Raw genomic sequence first — 18252 nt, 5'->3', positions numbered from 1 at the left:
GATGGTCCCATATAGGCAGGCAATAATGCACATAGATGATAATGCAGCTTAAAACCATAGAACAACATGTTATATTGGGACTATAGATAAGTTTCTAGTAGATCATACATTTAAATGAGTATCAGAAATTATGTTCAAGGCAGATGTTAAGGCCCTCTGGTTGGAGGGTCCTCAATTTGAAGACCCAGAACATTTCTCTGGCTTTCAGTATTCCAAAGCGGTCTAAAGCCTCGTCAGTGATTTGTTCGATAGGGCAAAGTTTGGCACTATTATGATCGCATCCGTGTGTTTCTTTGAAATGTCTCGAGAGACCATGTTTGGTGTGGCCATTTTGGATGTTACGTCTGTGCTGACCCCACCTCTCTCTGAGGGATTGAGTAGTTCTCCCTACATATTGCCTATTGCATGTACAAGTGATTAGGTACACTACGAATTTCGATGCACAGTCAATATGTCCTTGAATCTCAAATGTCTCGCCTGTGAGTGCTGATGTCACTTCTTTCTGTCCGTCCTTCATTTTTTGGCAACAGAGACACCTTCTTTGTTTGCATTTCCATGCACCCTTGCCTTTGACCGTATCAATTGTATTACTGGGTGTTTTTGCGGTTTTCAACCTACTAGGGGCAAGAGTATTTTTCAGGGTTTTTGCTCTCCTAAAGACGCATCTTGGAGCCTCTTTAAGGTTCTCTTTAAGGAAAGGATCGTTTAGCAAGAGGGGCCAATGTTTTTTTAAAATGGTTTTGATAGCACAGTGGTTGTTTGCGTATCTGGTAATGAAGAGGGGTTGCGACAATGGATCCGTGTGTTCTGGTAATGATTTGGAAGGGTATCTTTCCTTGTTGGGGCGGTTGGTCCTTTTGCTGTAGAGGACATCCTTTTTTCTTAGGAGCAGCGTCCTCAAAGGCCGAGTGGAGACGGTATTTCTCCACATGCTTTGATAGTGGTTGCCGTCACAAGCAACCCACCCTTGTGAGTATATTACTTACTATTACATAATCCGAATATTAAGACGTTATCACGCGATTTTGGGCTCCCGGTGTCCCTGTGTTCTTTTCGTTCTCTATCCAGTTCAAATATCTACGCGGAAGCAGCACTCCTAGATCTGACTCCGGCACACAGGTACCACCGGTAGAAGACCACACCTATACTGACTGCTGATACAGGCATGACATCATGGAATTTCTGGAAAATCGTACCGAACAAAGAGCTAGACTGTTTGATCAGTTCAAGAAACACAACTTCAGACCTATGGAAGAAGAAACGCCGGAAGAATCGTCTAATGCAAGTAACTCTGCTCAGGTTATACCTGATCTGAGCCCATTATTCTTCTCCCTGGAAAAGTTGTTAAAAACTGAATTCTTCAACCTTGCAGACATTGAAATGCAGGCTGTTTACATAGATGAGAAGATTTCACCTGGGGGGCTGAGGGTTATGACAGAATCCCCCTTTCCTAATGACCCCATTTTCACCAAAGACTGGTATGAATATCTTGAAAGTTGCTCTAAGGGCATGATGGAAAGGATCACCACAAAAAGAAAATCTATAGTCCTAGACCTCAAACCTGAGATAGAAAGTAAGAGAAATGAATTGGCCCAATATAGTGACAGCACAGACTATAAGTCCTTCTCCTATATCCTGTGCAACAAACTTAGTAGGTTTGAGGTGGATATCTCTGAAGGGAAATTAGCTAAAATCAACAGAGACAGGAACCTATACATGCAAAATAGAGAAAGGAATCTCAAAAAACCTCACCCTGTAGAGGAATACCCTGTAGAGGAATATCATCCCTCACCAACTACCACGCAAAGATCCATCTAAACCCACCTATCCACAAGCAATCAATTCAGACCCTACCAATCTCTTACCGGAACCTAAACTGAACAGTTTACCTTCCGAACCTAGTAACACTCTTCCCACCCAAGCTAGAACCCCGAAAAGGGCACAAAAGATTAAGGAAAAAATTGCCAAGAATGGAAACCAATGGGATAAACAACAAAAGGACCTAACTAAACCAAACCCTAAGAACCCTTTAATCAAGCTGAGGGAGAGCCACCCCACTACGCAAGCCAGCAAAGCTGGGCCAAATCTCAAATCCATGGAGAATTATGGAACACCAGCAAAAAGACGTAGAATATCAGACGAGGATGAAGTCTTTAGCACTCCCTTGACTAAACCCGAATCCAACCAGACAACATCACCCTTGGATGTACTACTAGATCTGAGCATCTATAGTAATGAAACCCAAGTGACTGGAGAAGAATCAACAGAGAAGGTTAAGTCCCCAACAAGCGTATTGTTGGAACAGGAAGACGATACCTATGAGGCACCCCCATTCATCGATAGCAACATTCAACCCATTAATCTACAACTATCTCCCGCCAGAATGCGAACACCAGTGCGACAGAAGCAAATAGCCAAGAACTCTGGAATGAAACAAATCACGGAATTCTTCATACCAACACAAGAAGCGAACAGCGGCTCTGAATTCAACTCCACTGGTTGCACCTCCTCCAGCTCGTCTTTTTTAGAGCTTCCCACCATCCTGGGGGGGACCCCCTTGCTAAGGCCACAAATTCCAAACCCGATACTTATTCAGGCTCACATGCCAAAAATTCCCCCTTTAAACCCGGAATCGATGTCAACGAGCGGTCCAAGAAAAGAAAGAGAGGCCATAGAGGAGGGAGCAATAAGAAACCTCGCCAAACCAGAAAGATCGAGACTACCAAGGAGGGAGAAGTCCACAAAGAGGGAATGAAATCCATCTTCAACTTGTCCTCCCATAAACTTAGCCTAGCAGAAATATCAGTGTTAAGCAGGGGTCTCTCCTTTTGTCCTTCAAAAACCGCTAACCTTTACGAGTTATTTGTGGACCTGAATGATTTCACTAGGAAATAACACTAAAAAGATTCTTCGCTAAAAAGAAACTGCTCAAGCATCCCGATAACAAAAATGGGAATCTTACCCCTATCCTCCTCAATACAGATGGAACAGATGGAATATTCATCAACGAAGATGAAGTAATATTGGAACAGTATATACATACTAATCTGAAGACTAAGTCTGACTTCTACCCAACAACCTATCGGGGGCCCTATGTGGAGAGTTTTTATACCCAAGTAATGGAGGATTTTAGAAACCTTCAAGAAACTGATACTAAATTCAATACTACAAAGGAAGAAAATAGAGCTATTAAAAATTTAAAAAATAATGAATCATTAGTCATAAAGTCGGCTGACAAAGGGGGTGGAATTGTCATTATGGATAAAGTTGACTATATTAACGAAGCAAAAAGGATTCTAGGTGATCAAGAGTACTATACGATATTAAATGAAGATCCCACAACGTCCTATATGGAAGAACTTAAAGTACTGGTGAAGGCAGCTAAGGAGGAAGGCATAATCAACAAGGCCGAAAGAGACTACATCCTTATAGATAATCCGAGCATGGCTCACTTTTATCATCTCCCAAAGATCCACAAGTCTGTTACTAAACCACCTGGGCGACCTATTATAGCAGGGATCAACTCCCTATCATCACACTTATCAGAACTCATAGATATACACCTCAAACCGTATGTACAGACACTACCGTCCTTCCTCAGAGACTCGACCCAATTACTACATGAATTGGAGGAATACAATTGGAAACCCACATACAGATGGCTTACCCTGGATGTGGCATCATTATATTCAAATATTCACCATCAGGTGGGCCTTAGAGCCATCTGGTATTATCTGAATAGAGATGATAAGGTACCCATGAAACAAAAACTGTTTCTCTTGAAAGCTACAGAATTCTCCCTAACCCACAACTTCTTCAGATTCCTGGAGACTACATACCTACAGAAGAGAGGAACGGCGATGGGAGCCAATTATGCTCCGAACTATGCTAACCTAACTATGGGTATACTCGAACAATTATTGTTGGGATCCACTAACCCGTTCGCCACCAATATCATATATTATCGTCGATACATTGACGACTTGATCCTCATCTGGGAAGGAGATGTAGACTCTACTAACAGTTTCATGCGATACATGAATGACAACAATTGGGGAATCTCTTTCACATCAAACACCAGTAATACGGAAATAGAATACCTTGATGTAGTGTTATATAACGAAGGGAACACTATCAAATCTCGTAATCACTTCAAGTCTGTAGACGCCAACAGATACGTGGACTACAGGAGTTGTCATTATAAGCCTTGGAAAAGGAACATCCCCTATGGACAATACCTACGCATCCAAAAAAACTGCACGGAGCTTCAAACATTTGATACACAAGCTAATGTTTTAACAAAGAAATTCAAACAAAAACACTTTCCGAAGTCACTGGTTAGGGAGGCCAGAAACAAAGCTAGAACTGCAGACCGAAGTTCCCTGCTCAACAAAGAAAAGATACCCTTCCAAATCATTACCAGAACACACGGATCCATTGTCGCAACCCCTCTTCATTACCAGATACGCAAACAACCACTGTGCTATCAAAACCATTTTAAAAAAACATTGGCCCCTCTTACTAAACGATCCTTTCCTTAAAGAGAACCTTAAAGAGGCTCCAAGATGCGTCTTTAGGAGAGCAAAAACCCTGAAAAATACTCTTGCCCCTAGTAGGTTGAAAACCGCAAAAACACCCAGTAATACAATTGATACGGTCATAGGCAAGGGTGCATGGAAATGCAAACAAAGAAGGTGTCTCTGTTGCCAAAAAATGAAGGACGGACAGAAAGAAGTGACATCAGCACTCACAGGCAAGACATTTGAGATTCAAGGACATATTGACTGTGCATCGAAATTCGTAGTGTACCTAATCACTTGTACATGCAATAGGCAATATGTAGGGAGAACTACTCAATCCCTCAGAGAGAGGTGGGGTCAGTACAGACGTAACATCCAAAATGGCCACACCAAACATGGTCTCTCGAGACATTTCAAAGAAACACACGGATGCGATCATAATAGTGCCAAACTTTGCCCTATCGAACAAATCACTGACGAGGCTTTAGACCGCTTTGGAACACTGAAAGCCAGAGAAATGTTCTGGGTCTTCAAATTGAGGACCCTCCAACCAGAGGGCCTTAACATCTGCCTTGAACATAATTTCTGATACTCATTTAAATGTATGATCTACTAGAAACTTATCTATAGTCCCAATATAACATGTTGTTCTATGGTTTTAAGCTGCATTATCATCTATGTGCATTATTGCCTATATGGAACCATCTCAAATCTAATAATCGGTTTCAATCATATAAACATATGCCATTGCAAACTTTCTTAATCTCACCCTACTTTTGGCCTGGTGGTCCAGCCAAGCCTCCCCCCGGCTCCCCATATGCCCCCCTGGACACCTTCCCATCTTTATTTCCCCCCCCCCCTTTTTGTCCCCCCCCCTTGTTTCCCCCCCTTCCCACCTTCCCCCCCCCCCTCCCCCTCCCCCCTCAAACAATTTTTTCCCCCCTCTGCCCCCTTAAACGAAATTTTTTCCCCTAGGGGTTCCCTCACTAGACCCATATGAGTGTGGGCCTTTACTTGGACACATATGAGTATGGGTCCTTCCCACCCTGTGTGTCCAATAGGGATCATACCCAATTATGTTCCCCCTCGGGGGCCCCCCTCACCTGGGTACACAATTTCATGGATCCTCCCCACCCTGGATAGTGAATAGGGAACATACTCAACTATGTCCCCCTAGTCGTTACTCCCCAATAAATTTTTAAATAATATCTGTAATTATTTTGCCCACACCATGGAGATCCCTAAATCTGGGAACCTCCCTAACTTCGTTTATTTCTATTCCCTCCCACATTATTGGGTAACTATATTCATAAATTTCCTCATTCTTCCTCCGCGTTTAATTTAAGTCTGACCTCGATCGGCCGCTCCTATTTAGAATATCCTTCGATATATATGATGCCACACTTAATATGGCCGCCACAGTTCACCCCCTACATCTCCCCACAAGCCTCAGCTTTTTTTCGCCACACGCAATATGGCCACCGTCATGAGCTCATCCTCCAGCTCTATTTGACCATACACAATATGGCCGACATAATACTTCCGCCTTAAGCGCCGCCCCCTGCTTTCTCCGGGTCTGACGTAGGTTTAGTTTTCACGTCATGTGACCACCCTACGGAGACCACACTTAGTATAACTACGGGACGCGGAATGTGCGCCCGCCATGGCGCCCAGTGTTTCCGCACTAATATTCACAGGTAAGAGCCATCCGCCCCTCCATTAACCCTACAGCTCACGCCGCTGCATTTTTGACATTCCCCTCTATAACCCCCCTCCAGCCAGGGCCGGCGCTACCATTAAGGCAAAGGAGGCAGCTGCCCCAGGGCCCCAGAGCTTGTAGGGGCCCCCAGTGGCTACAAGAGGAAAAAAAATTTCAAATCGGCCTTATAGTTTTTGAGAAAATCGATTTTAAAGTTTCAAAAGAAAAAAAAAATACACATTTAAAAACCTGACGACTTTAATGGTTAATAGCAAATCCACCTTAAATGCTAGAAACCCTAAATTTGCAGGATATGTTAAGGAGATCGTTAGGAATAAGAGGAAAAAACAATTTTTCAAAAAGACCTTATAGTTTTTGAGAAAATCGATTTTAAAGTTTAGAAGGAAAAAAGTATACTTTTAAATGCGGTAAATGTCACTTTTAGTAGCAAACCTAACGGTAGTGTAATTTTACATGTATCAAACGAAAGCGCAATAAATTTCCTGACGGGGTTTCCAGGGGGCCATACGCAGCCGCAGCGCTTTGGCCAGGGATCGCTATACAGCCGCAATATGTCTGTATGAAGATCCCTGGCATATTTTTCCTATTTTCCCAATTTTTTTTTTTTTTATGTTTAGAGTGTGGGCATTTTTTTTTTTTTTTAAATTATGTGGGGTCCCCCCTCCTGAAACTTTTTAACCCTTTGTCCCCCATGCAGGCTGGGATAGCCAGAATGTGGAGCTCCGACCGATTGGGACTTCACACCCTGACTATACCAGCTGTAAAAAAGGTCCCCTAATGCCGATTTTTGTTCCGGGGTATATGTTGGGGGGGGCCCCCAGGTTTATTTTGCCCTGGGGCCCCATTGTTGCTTAAACCGGCCCTGCCTCCAGCTGTTCACCACACACTGCTCATACAAACACCTTCCTTCCCTAATCTCCCATATACCCTACGGATCCTAGCGATCCTACCCCATTGGTCCCTTTCTACTTTTTTTTCACGGCCAGTTTATTTATACGTACCTTTCCACTCCAGGTGCCACTGGTCCGCATTCCATACAGTTTTCCTCTGTGATTTATCTATATTTGAGCTCATTACCCATTTCCACCTCCACTCCCATTTTTTGTACGGTACTCAGTTTAGCTGAGAATATCCGTTGCCGGTATATACCTTGTGTCATTCCCACAGGTCACACATGGCTAAAAATCCCTTATTGGATACTTATATGGGATGACACATACCACATATCTAAGGGTGCTTATATACTCCTACATATACTTGCACATACGCGTGTGCATTAGCACACTATCCCTTTTAAAGGGCCATGCACACCTTTACCACTTTTACTTTTTTGAATATGTACATCTTCTCTGCCATGAAGTTTATTTTACTTACACTGTTTTTACTCTATATATATATGGCTAGTGTTAGATGTGTTTTAGATATTCAACCATGAAACAACCTTTTAATATTATTGATGTTTAATATTTTATGTGATCTCTTACATTTTTCGGCCTTTTATACTCCAATAACTGTGCAATATCTAACTGTCCAATTGGCTTATGATTTTTATAGCTCTATGTTTTATTGATGTGTTTTGTATGCGAATTTTGCATGTTTATATGTATGTAATTTATATGTGGTTCTGAACGCCATCCATTTTTTCTTTTTAAGCACGATTATTTGACCTGAGGAAGCGACTTGTGGTCGCGAAACGCGTTGTCCAAGTGCTTAGTTCAAATTTCTAATAAATTGCTCTTACAATATATCGATTTGAGACTCTTCATCTGAGGTAGGAAGTTTTATTCTTACCCTATAAATTGAAATACTGTTGTAACATTGTGCTATACCAAAGGGCGCCTCCTATTCCTTCGAGTTCAGTTACAAGCTGGATGACCAAGCAAAAGATCCTCAGCGTGCTCAGCCAGAAGCAGTATCTATAGTCAGGAAGAAGGAAAAGAACACCGGCACTGCTGTCATTCCTCTTTTAATCAAAAGTCCATAGCACAATACAAAACATCATTGCATATAAAATAGATCATACTATCATAGCACATACCAGAAGTGACTGTGGATGCGGTGGGTGCGTGGGGTGAAGAGCCTTACAGCTGTTTTGCGCACTTGCGCTTCTACAGAGGCTGCCACTTTAAATTTACGCCATGACAAAACACCCAGAACAATGATCTTTGCAATCACAATCTTTACAGTGTCATGTTTGATTTGCCAGCGGTTCAAGCAAACAGGTTAAAATGTTCTGGCTTCTGTTCTGAAGGTCTTGAATCTAAATTCAAAAAATTCTGATGATTTGTTTGGGGAACCTGGAGAGTAACTACAGCAAAAAAGCAGGTGGTTTCAGTGTATGCAAGTTGGACACCGTTGTAGCAGCAATGCTATAGTCTGTGGCCCAAGCAAAAGTAATTCGGGCATTGCTAGACCCCAAATTACTTCTCCCTATGTACTCCCATATGTATTAAAACATATTATAAACTTAAAGGTGTTTTCTTCCAACAGTCCAAAATATATTGCCAAAGTTTCATAATAATACTTCCCCAGTAGGTTTAATAGTCATCAATATTGTACCGTATAGGATCCAAAAATAGCTTACTCCTTATCAGTTGTTTTTAGTGTTGAATAAAAAAGTAAACATATCTTAATAAGCAAAGATGGCTATTTATTTATCCCTATTACCTCTCTTAAAGGGAACCTAAACTGAGAGGGATATGGTTGTTTCCTTTTAAACAATACCAGTTCCTGGCCATACCTGCTGATCTCTTTTGCTGCAGTAGTGGCTGAATCACAGACCCTCAACAAGCATGCAGCTAATCCAGTCTGACTTCAGTCAGAGCACCTGATCTGCATGCTTGTTGAGGGGCTGTGGCTAAAAGTATTAGAGACATAGGATCAGCAGGAGAGTCAGACAACTGGTATTATTTTAAAAGGAAAAAATCATATCCTTCTCAGTTTAGGTTCCCTTTAAAGAACAAGTGATACCCATGCTAACCTATAAAAACACATATATAAGTAGATAAATACTAGTTGTACTTACATAACAGATGTATTGCTCTGTCCACATTATGATTCCTGTGAATTTTATAAAGGAAAAGCAGAGAATCCTATTCTAGACAGTTTCCATATTAGTTACCTTTGACCTCCTGACATCATTTCCTCCCTCGCTCTTTTTATTTCTTCTCTTGCTAATTGTGTATTCATTACCCGCCCTCCTCCCAGTCTTCAGACACTCCCACTGAGGTCTATACTAGGAAGTGCCTGTCTTATGTTGTTAGAAGGAGGGGGGAATAAAAGTAAGAGGAGTAATATATTATAGAAAAAAAGACCCCCCAGCATGCAACTGTTTGGCAATGGCAATTAAAGGGCCAATGCTCCTAAGGTATGTGATAACTCCAAACCATAACAGCAGAAAATGTTTTGAATGCAGGATTAGCATCTTTATCACTTAATACACCAGTTGCTGTTGAAATTTGATTTATATGGTGACAATCCTGCTTTAATTCTGGTATCTTTCTCAGTCGCCTTATAATAAATTGTTCAATATGGATTCCTACTTTGTTTTTGCAACGATCGGTGTCAGCACACAGAGAGAATCTGATTATTGGTGATCTGCAGTATCACCAAGAATACAGATCTATACCTGATTATGGATGATCTGCAGAATCACCAATAATACAGATATAGTGCTAACCTCTGGACACCTCTAGATATACATATGGTGAGTGTTTGGTGTAACAGTATGACTTTGAGCAACCCACCTGATGAACAGGTGACCTTAAGCAGTACAGAAGACGTTGCTAAGGAGAGTACAGAAAGCTTCCAGCAGCCTGACACTCTCTAAGAGGTGGAGTCAGGCTGAAGGTAGGAAGGACCAGAGAGTGAGTGACACCTGAAGGTGGATGTCACTGACTGATCTGGGAGACTATCTCTTAGGTGGAGAGAGATAGCTCTCGAGGTCGAGCAAGCCAGGTCGGCAACACACAGACAGATAAAGTGCAAAGACAGAAGGCTGATTCGGTATCCAAGTCAGGCAGGGTTTGGCAACGTGATATCAGATGTGCGTGGTACCGAATCAGAAAGCAGAGGGATAGTCAGGAAAGCAATAGGTCATAACAAATATCAAACAATGCCTAGTCTTGGGTGTGAGGTCCGTGGTCTCTACACCCTGGAACTAGTCTGATGTATAACAGAATAATAACACAAGTAATATGGCTCAGTGTGAATTCCCAGGTCCACCTGGTTCAAACACACTGTTGGATCTGACTAAGGTCTGAGTGCTTCCACGTAGTGATCGCAACGGCAGACAACCAGCAACTGACAAGCAAGCTGTATATATAGTTGCAGGACTCTGCCACCCCGCCCAAACCACTCAGCCAATCAGGAGTCCAGCAGGAATCAGCTGATCATCCTGATCAGCTGACACATCTCCTGCTGGCATAAAGGTCCTGACTTCTGGCGCGTGCGTGAGTAGCCCTAAACCTGTGTGAACTAACAGGCTCAGCCACACCAGCTGCACGCTGCTGCGTGCAAACCACCGCGCTGGACGCGGAACCAGTCGCCTTGCTGTCAGTACAAGCGGCGGCTTTTCCGCGTTCTGCCATGTCACTAGATGCATGCTTCCGCATGCAAACCGCCGCGTTGGACTCGGAATCAGCCGCCTTGCTGTCAGTACACGCGGCGGCTTTTCCGCTTTCTCTCACAGTACCCCCCCTCTGAGGAGTGGACTCCGGACATTTCCTACCCGGCTTCTCAGGATGCAAGTTATGGAATTCCTTTTTCAACTCCTCTGCGTGCATACGACAGTCTGGCACCCAAGTTCTTTCCTCTATGCCATACCCCTTCCAGTGAACCAAATACTGCACGGAGTTCTGCACCAGCCATGAGTCCAGAATCTTCTCAATTTCATACTCGGGTTGGTCATCAATCAACACAGGGGGGGGGGGGGAGAGGAATCCACGTGCACTGCCGGCTTGAGCAGGGACACATGAAATGATCTCACACCTCGCATGCTGGTAGGGAGATCAATGGCATAAGTGACATTATTGATTTTCCTGGTTACTGGAAAAGGACCCACAAATCTAGGACCTAACTTGGGTGATAGTTGCTTTAGAGCCAAATGTCGCGTGGACACCCAGACCAATTCTCCTGGAAGAAATTCCCATTCTATGGAACGTCTCTTGTCAGCCTGTTTTTTCTGGTTCTGAAAAGCCCTCCCCAGATTTCTTTCAACCATTCCCCAAATCTGTTTCAAAGACTTCTGCCAGTTCTCTAGTGCTGGAAACGGAGTAGAAGCCACTGGCAATGGGGTGAACTTAGGTAACCTTCCCGTCACCACCTGAAATGGGGAAAATCCTGAGGAGGAACTCTTCAGATTGTTGTGTGCAAATTCTGCAAACGGCAAAAATTTGACCCAGTCGGTTTGTGCATCTGCAACATAACACCTCAGAAATTGTTCCAGAGACTGATTCGTTCTTTCGGTCTGGCCATTGGTCTGTGGGTGGTAGCCTGATGAGAAAGAAAGATCCATGTCTAACTGATGGCAGAATGCCCTCCAAAACTTGGAAACAAATTGGACTCCCCTATCTGACACTATATTTTCCGGAATGCCATGAGGCCGGAAAATATGCTGGATGAAGAGATCGGCCAATTCCTGGGCCAAGGGGAGTCCTTTCAGGGGAACAAAATGGGCCATCTTACTGAATCGATCGACTACCACCCAAATGACCGTCATGCCCTCAGACCTGGGGAGCTCGCCCACAAAATCCATGGACAAATGGGTCCATGGTTCACTCGGGACTGGCAGAGGCTGCAATGTTCCAACAGGTGCCTGACGGGAGGGTTTGCTCCAAGCACACACTGCACATTCCCTCACATACTCCTTGCAGTCAGTTGCCAAAGACGGCCACCAAGCACATCTAGCAATGAGATCTTGAGTTCTGGTGGCCCCAGGATGCCCAGCATTCTTGTGGGAATGGAACAGCTGCAATATTTGTAAGCGAAAAGGCAATGGTACAAACATGACCCCCTCAGGCTTCCCTTCTGGTACATCTTGATGGAACGGACCCAACGTGACTGTCCAGTCTTTCCAGGTCTCAGTGGCTGCCAGAACCATCTTTTGAGGAACAATGATTTCTGGGTCTGAGGGCTGTGCTGTCTCGGGCTCAAAACATCTGGATAAGGCATCAGCCTTGATGTTCTTACTACCAGGGGTATACGTGATTACAAATCTGAATCTTGATAAAGATAATGACCACCGGGCCTGTCGGGGACTAAGTCTCTTAGCGCCTTCAATGTACTCCAAATTCTTGTGGTCAGTGTAAACCGTAATGGTATGTTCTGCCCCTTCTAGCCAATGTCGCCATTCCTCAAAGGCCAATTTGATGGCTAGAAGTTCCCTATTGCCTATATCGTAGTTTTTCTCTGCGGGTGAAAACCTACGGGAGAAATAGGCACAAGGTTGCAGTTTTCCCTGCAAACCGGAACGCTGAGACAGCACAGCCCCTACCCCTACCTCTGCGGCATCTACCTCCACGATAAAGGGAAAGGAGATGTCAACATGTCTCAGTATGGGTGCAGAACAGAACAGTTTCTTCAGGGTGGAGAAAGCAGCATGGGCCTCAGGGGACCAGTGGTGAGTATCTGCCCCTTTTTTGGTGAGACTGGTGAGAGGTGAAATCACCGTAGAGTACCCCTTTATGAACCTCCTATAGTAGTTAGCGAACCCCAGGAATCTCTGGAGAGCTTTCAGCCCTACAGGTTGGGGCCACTCCAAAACAGCTGAAACTTTTCCAGGGTCCATAGAGAGGCCAGAGGTCGAAATTATGTACCCCAGAAAGGCGACAGAGGTCACTTCGAAAATGCACTTCTCCAATTTAGCATACAGCATATTTTGTCTTAACTTTCGTAACACAAACTTAACATGCTTTCTGTGTTCTGAGAGGTTGGACGAGAAAATTAGTATGTCGTCTAGATACAGCAAGACGAATTTGCCCAATACCTCTCTGAACACCTCATTAATCAACTCTTGGAAGACGGCCGGGGCGTTACACAACCCGAAGGGCATCACTAGGTACTCGTAATGCCCATCGAGCGTGTTGAAGGCCGTCTTCCATTCATCACCGTCCCTGATACGCACAAGGTTGTATGCACCCCTTAAATCCAACTTCGAGAAAATCTTAGCACTGGTGACCTGGGTAAACAAATCGTCTATCAAGGGCAGAGGATAACGATTCTTTACTGTAATTTTATTTAAGCCCCGATAATCAATGCATAGACGGAGGCCTCCATCCTTCTTTTTCACAAAAAAGAACCCGGCCCCTGCTGGGGACTGAGAAGGACAAATAAAACCCTTAGCTAAATTGTCTCGGATGTATTCTTGCATGGCTAATTTCTCTGACCCAGATAGATTATAGAGATGACCTCTAGGGGGCATACAACCAGACCTGAGATCAATGGGGCAATCAAAAGGATGGTGTGGAGGAAGTTTATCGGCTGACTTAGGACAAAACACGTCCGCAAATTCTGAATACTGATCTGGCAATCCCTCCATGTTAATCTTGGTTTCACCCAAGGTTACCTTCTCTAGACAATTATGATAACAATGGGTAGACCAGCTCGTTAGCTGACTTGTAGCCCAATTGATCTGAGGCGAGTGAAGTTGTAACCATGGCATACCAAGAATGATCGTGGAGGTTGTCATTCGCAACACTAGAAACTGTAAATTCTCTTTATGTAACACCCCTACCGTAACCCTTAACTCAGGGGTCTGAGACAGAGGGTGGTTACTCTGCAGGGGGGAATCATCCACTGCAGTGACCAGAATCTGTTGTTTCAACGGGGAAATTGGGATCCCCAATTTCTTAGCAAATTTGTAATACATAAAGTTGGCTGCTGAGCCAGAGTCAACGAAGGCCTCAGTGGTCTCTGGCTTATCCTTCCAAGATATAGTACAAGGGAGGAGCAAACGTTTATCGTCTCGAGGCAAAGACAACTCTGCACTATATGACCCACCTCTGCACAGTATAGACAGAGCTGCTCTGTTTCACTGCACCTCTGCTCCACCCGGGACGATTTCGACCGCCCAATCTGCATTGGTTCTGGTGGAGATTAATTGGGTGGAGATGAATCGGGTTGAGGCGCGTCGTAGGAAACATATCTCACATCGTTCCTACTCCGAGTCTGTCTTTGATAACGTAGGCGACGATCAATCCTGACTGCTAATGAAATGGCCTCATCAATAGACTTTGGTTCGGGGTGACCCAATATTAGATCAGAGACCGCGTCTGACAACCCTGACAAAAAACAGTCCAGAAGTGCGAATGAGTCCCATCTAGCTGAAACTGCCCACTTCCTGAACTCCGCTGCATAATTTTCCACCGGACCCTTGCCCTGCCGTAACGTCTTGAGCTTCCGCTCAGCGGTAGAGGCAATGTCCGGATCATCATAAATTATAGCCATAGCTTTAAAAAATTCCTCAACCGAGGCTATAGCCTCATTCCCTGGCTGAAGATTATATGCCCAGGTCTGGGAATCCCCTGACAACAGAGTCTTAATAAACATAATTCTCTGTGCCATGGTTCCAGAAGAATTAGGTCTAAACTCAAAGTATGACAACACTCTATTTCTAAAATTCTGGAAGTCAGATCTGTGACCAGAAAACCTTTCAGGTACAGGCATACGTATGTCTGTGCTAGGAGGAGATCGCACTGTGTTCACAGCTGTCTGAAAGACTTGTACAGACCCAGATAATGCGTTGATCTGAGTCTGATGACTGTCCAGCACTCGGATGAAAGTTTCCACCAAGGTGGTGAGTGTATCAAGATGGCTGTAAAGTGCATCCATTTGGGTTTGGTCTGCCGTTCTGTAACGATCGGTGTCAGCACACAGAGAGAATCTGATTATTGGTGATCTGCAGTATCACCAAGAATACAGATCTATACCTGATTATGGATGATCTGCAGAATCACCAATAATACAGATATAGTGCTAACCTCTGGACACCTCTAGATATACATATGGTGAGTGTTTGGTGTAACAGTATGACTTTGAGCAACCCACCTGATGAACAGGTGAGAAGACGCTGAAACCTTCCAGCAGCCTGAGACTCTCCAAGGGGTGGAGTCAGGCTGAAGGTAGGAAGGACCACAGAGTGAGTGACACCTGAAGGTGGATGTCACTGACTGATCTGGGAGACTATCTCTTAGGTGGAGAGAGATAGCTCTCGAGGTCGGGCAAGCCAGGTCGGCAACACACAGACAGATAAAGTACAAAGACAGAAGGCTGATTCGGTATCCAAGTCAGGCAGGGTTTGGCAACGTGATATCAGATGTGCGTGGTACAGAATCAGAAAGCAGAGGGATAGTCAGGAAAGCAATAGGTCATAACAAATATCAAACAATGCCTAGTCTTGGGTGTGAGGTCCTTGGTCTCTACACCCTGGAACTAGTCTGATGTATAACAGAATAATAACACAAGTAATCTGGCTCAGTGTGAATTCCCAGGTCCACCTGGTTCAAACACACTGTTGGATCTGACTAAGGTCTGAGTGCTTCCACGTAGTGATCGCAACGGCAGACAACCAGCAACTGACAAGCAAGCTGTATATATAGTTGCAGGACTCTGCCGCCCCGCCCGAACCACTCAGCCAATCAGGAGTCCAGCAGGAATCAGCTGATCATCCTGATAAGCTGACACATCTCCTGCTGGCATAAAGGTCCTGACTTCTGGCGCGCGCGTGCGTAGCCCTAAACCTGTGTGAACTAACAGGCTCAGCCACACCAGCTGCACGCTGCTGCGTGCAAACCGCCGCGCTGGACGCGGAACCAGCCGCCTTGCTGTCAGTACATGCGGCGGCTTTTCCGCGTTCTGCCATGTCACTAGATGCACGCTTCCGCGTGCAGACCGCCGCATTGGACGCGGAATCAGCCGCCTTGCTGTCAGTACACGCGGCGGCTTTTCCGCGTTCTCTCACAGTTTTGCTTTTTTTTTCATTCTTTGAGTAGTAGCATTTTAAATTATTTGTGTAGTTGGCATTTAATTGGAAAATGAGCCTTTATCTGACACCAATAGGCTTATTCTTCATAAACAGTCCCAATCTTTTTAATCATCATGCTGTCAATAAACTACACCTATCTAGATTTCATGACATAAGTAATCTTCTGTTATGTTTACTTATATCCATTACAACAATTAAAATGATATATTCCATAGTGTATTTTTAAGTAATCACAACTTTATCTCTGTTCTAAAAAGTTGGTAATGTTCTCTTGCCTACAATAATTGGGGTTTCCACTGTACTCATTTTCTTTAAAGGGAATGTCCAGGCTCTGTAAAAAAAAAAAAAAAAGATCTACTTACCTGTGGCTTCCGCCAGCCCCTGGCAGGTGACATGTCCCCTGTCGCAGCTCTGCTCTCAGCCTCCGGCCCGGGGTCCCGCCGATACAGAGGTCGACCTCGTGAGGTTGTCCTCTACTCTACTGCACCTGCGGGAGTGCCACTGTCAATCAAGTCCACGTTGTCCTGAGTTTACTGTGCCTGCGCAGTACACTCCGGACAACGTAGACTTGATTGACAGAGGCGTTCGTGCAGGCGCAGTAGAGGACGACCTCACAAGGTCGGCCTCTGCAGCGGACGGGACTGGGAGCCAGCAGCTGAAAGCGGAGCTTCGGCGTAGGACATGTCGGCTGCAGGGGCTGGAGGAAGCCCCGGGTAGGTAGATCTTTTTTTTTTTTTTGACAGAGCCTGGACATTCCCTTTAAGATGTCACAAGGTCATATTTGGCTTATTCCCATAGCAGACAATTATTCATTTTAATTCACATTAAACTATAAAAGAAAATATATATTTATCTTAAAGTGTACCTGAGCCCATGCAAAAAAAAAAATATACATACCTCCAGCCCCCTTCAGGCTCATTGGTCCCTCGCTGTCCTCCCAGGCCGACTGGATCCTCCGCAAGGCAACCTGGTAATTAGTCTAGTCGGGTACAGGCAGCACAGTCGCAGTCCAGCCGCGAGCGCTCCCCCTTTGCGCTCCCGTTGCCAGGAGCACTCTGCACCTGCGCAGAAGTACTGTGCAGGAACAGAACGCTCCCAGTGATGGGAGCCCGATGGGGGGGCAAGCACGTGGCTGAGCCTGGGAGATGCAGAGATGCGGCATGAGACATGTCAACTTCAAGGGTCTGGAGGAAGCCCCCAGTAAATATATTATGGGGCAGGAAATTTTGCTTGATGTTTCCTTTAAGCTGAATGTAAAAAATAAAGGGCTCAGTAGTATATTCTATTTAAGTTTACAAAAGCATACAATTATTAGTCTCATAAGTTTATTTTCACTTTAGGTTTGTTTTAAAGTGACCCTGAACAGACCTAAAAAATGCCATACTGAACTTCCCTGGGGCTTCCTCCAGCCCCCCGTAGTCCATGAGGTCCCTCTGCGTCCTCTGGGCTCCCTCCGTTCTCCCGCTGGTGGCTCGGTTAGCTGCGCAAATTGGCCAGTAGTCATGCGCAACTTCTCATGCACGGGCCGTCCGTGCATTCATGGTACTCGATAGAATGAATGACAGCATGATGGGCAGTTGGGCAAGGCTGGGTTGCGCAGCTAATGGAGCCACCAGCGGGAGAACTTAGGGAGCCCAGAGAATGCAGAGGGATCTCACAGGGTACAGGGGACCGGAGGAAGCCCCAGGTAAGTTCAGTATAGCATTTTTTAGGACTGTTCAGGGTCACGTTAAGAATTTTACACCTCCAGTAATCTTTACATCAGAGGACAATTAGAATGTTTTTTAAAATAATTTTATGGGGCTTGCAGGTTTGCGCTACTAGCCGGCACTCTGCGTCAGAAGTCTATAAATACTTTACGGTCATATAACTGCACTGATCTGCTATGTTGGAGATAGTTTAGTATTATTAAATTACAGTTTTTTCCTTTAAGAATGCAAGTATAACTGTGACGCAGTTTAATTTATCTAGTGGCACTAAGTTTCACTTTCCATTCCTCCTTTTACATCTTCTAACACCACCCAGCCCGC

This window comes from Hyperolius riggenbachi, chromosome 10 (assembly GCF_040937935.1).
Source record: "Hyperolius riggenbachi isolate aHypRig1 chromosome 10, aHypRig1.pri, whole genome shotgun sequence".
In the NCBI taxonomy this organism is placed as follows: domain Eukaryota; kingdom Metazoa; phylum Chordata; class Amphibia; order Anura; family Hyperoliidae; genus Hyperolius; species Hyperolius riggenbachi.
This window is presented reverse-complemented; position numbering follows the sequence as displayed.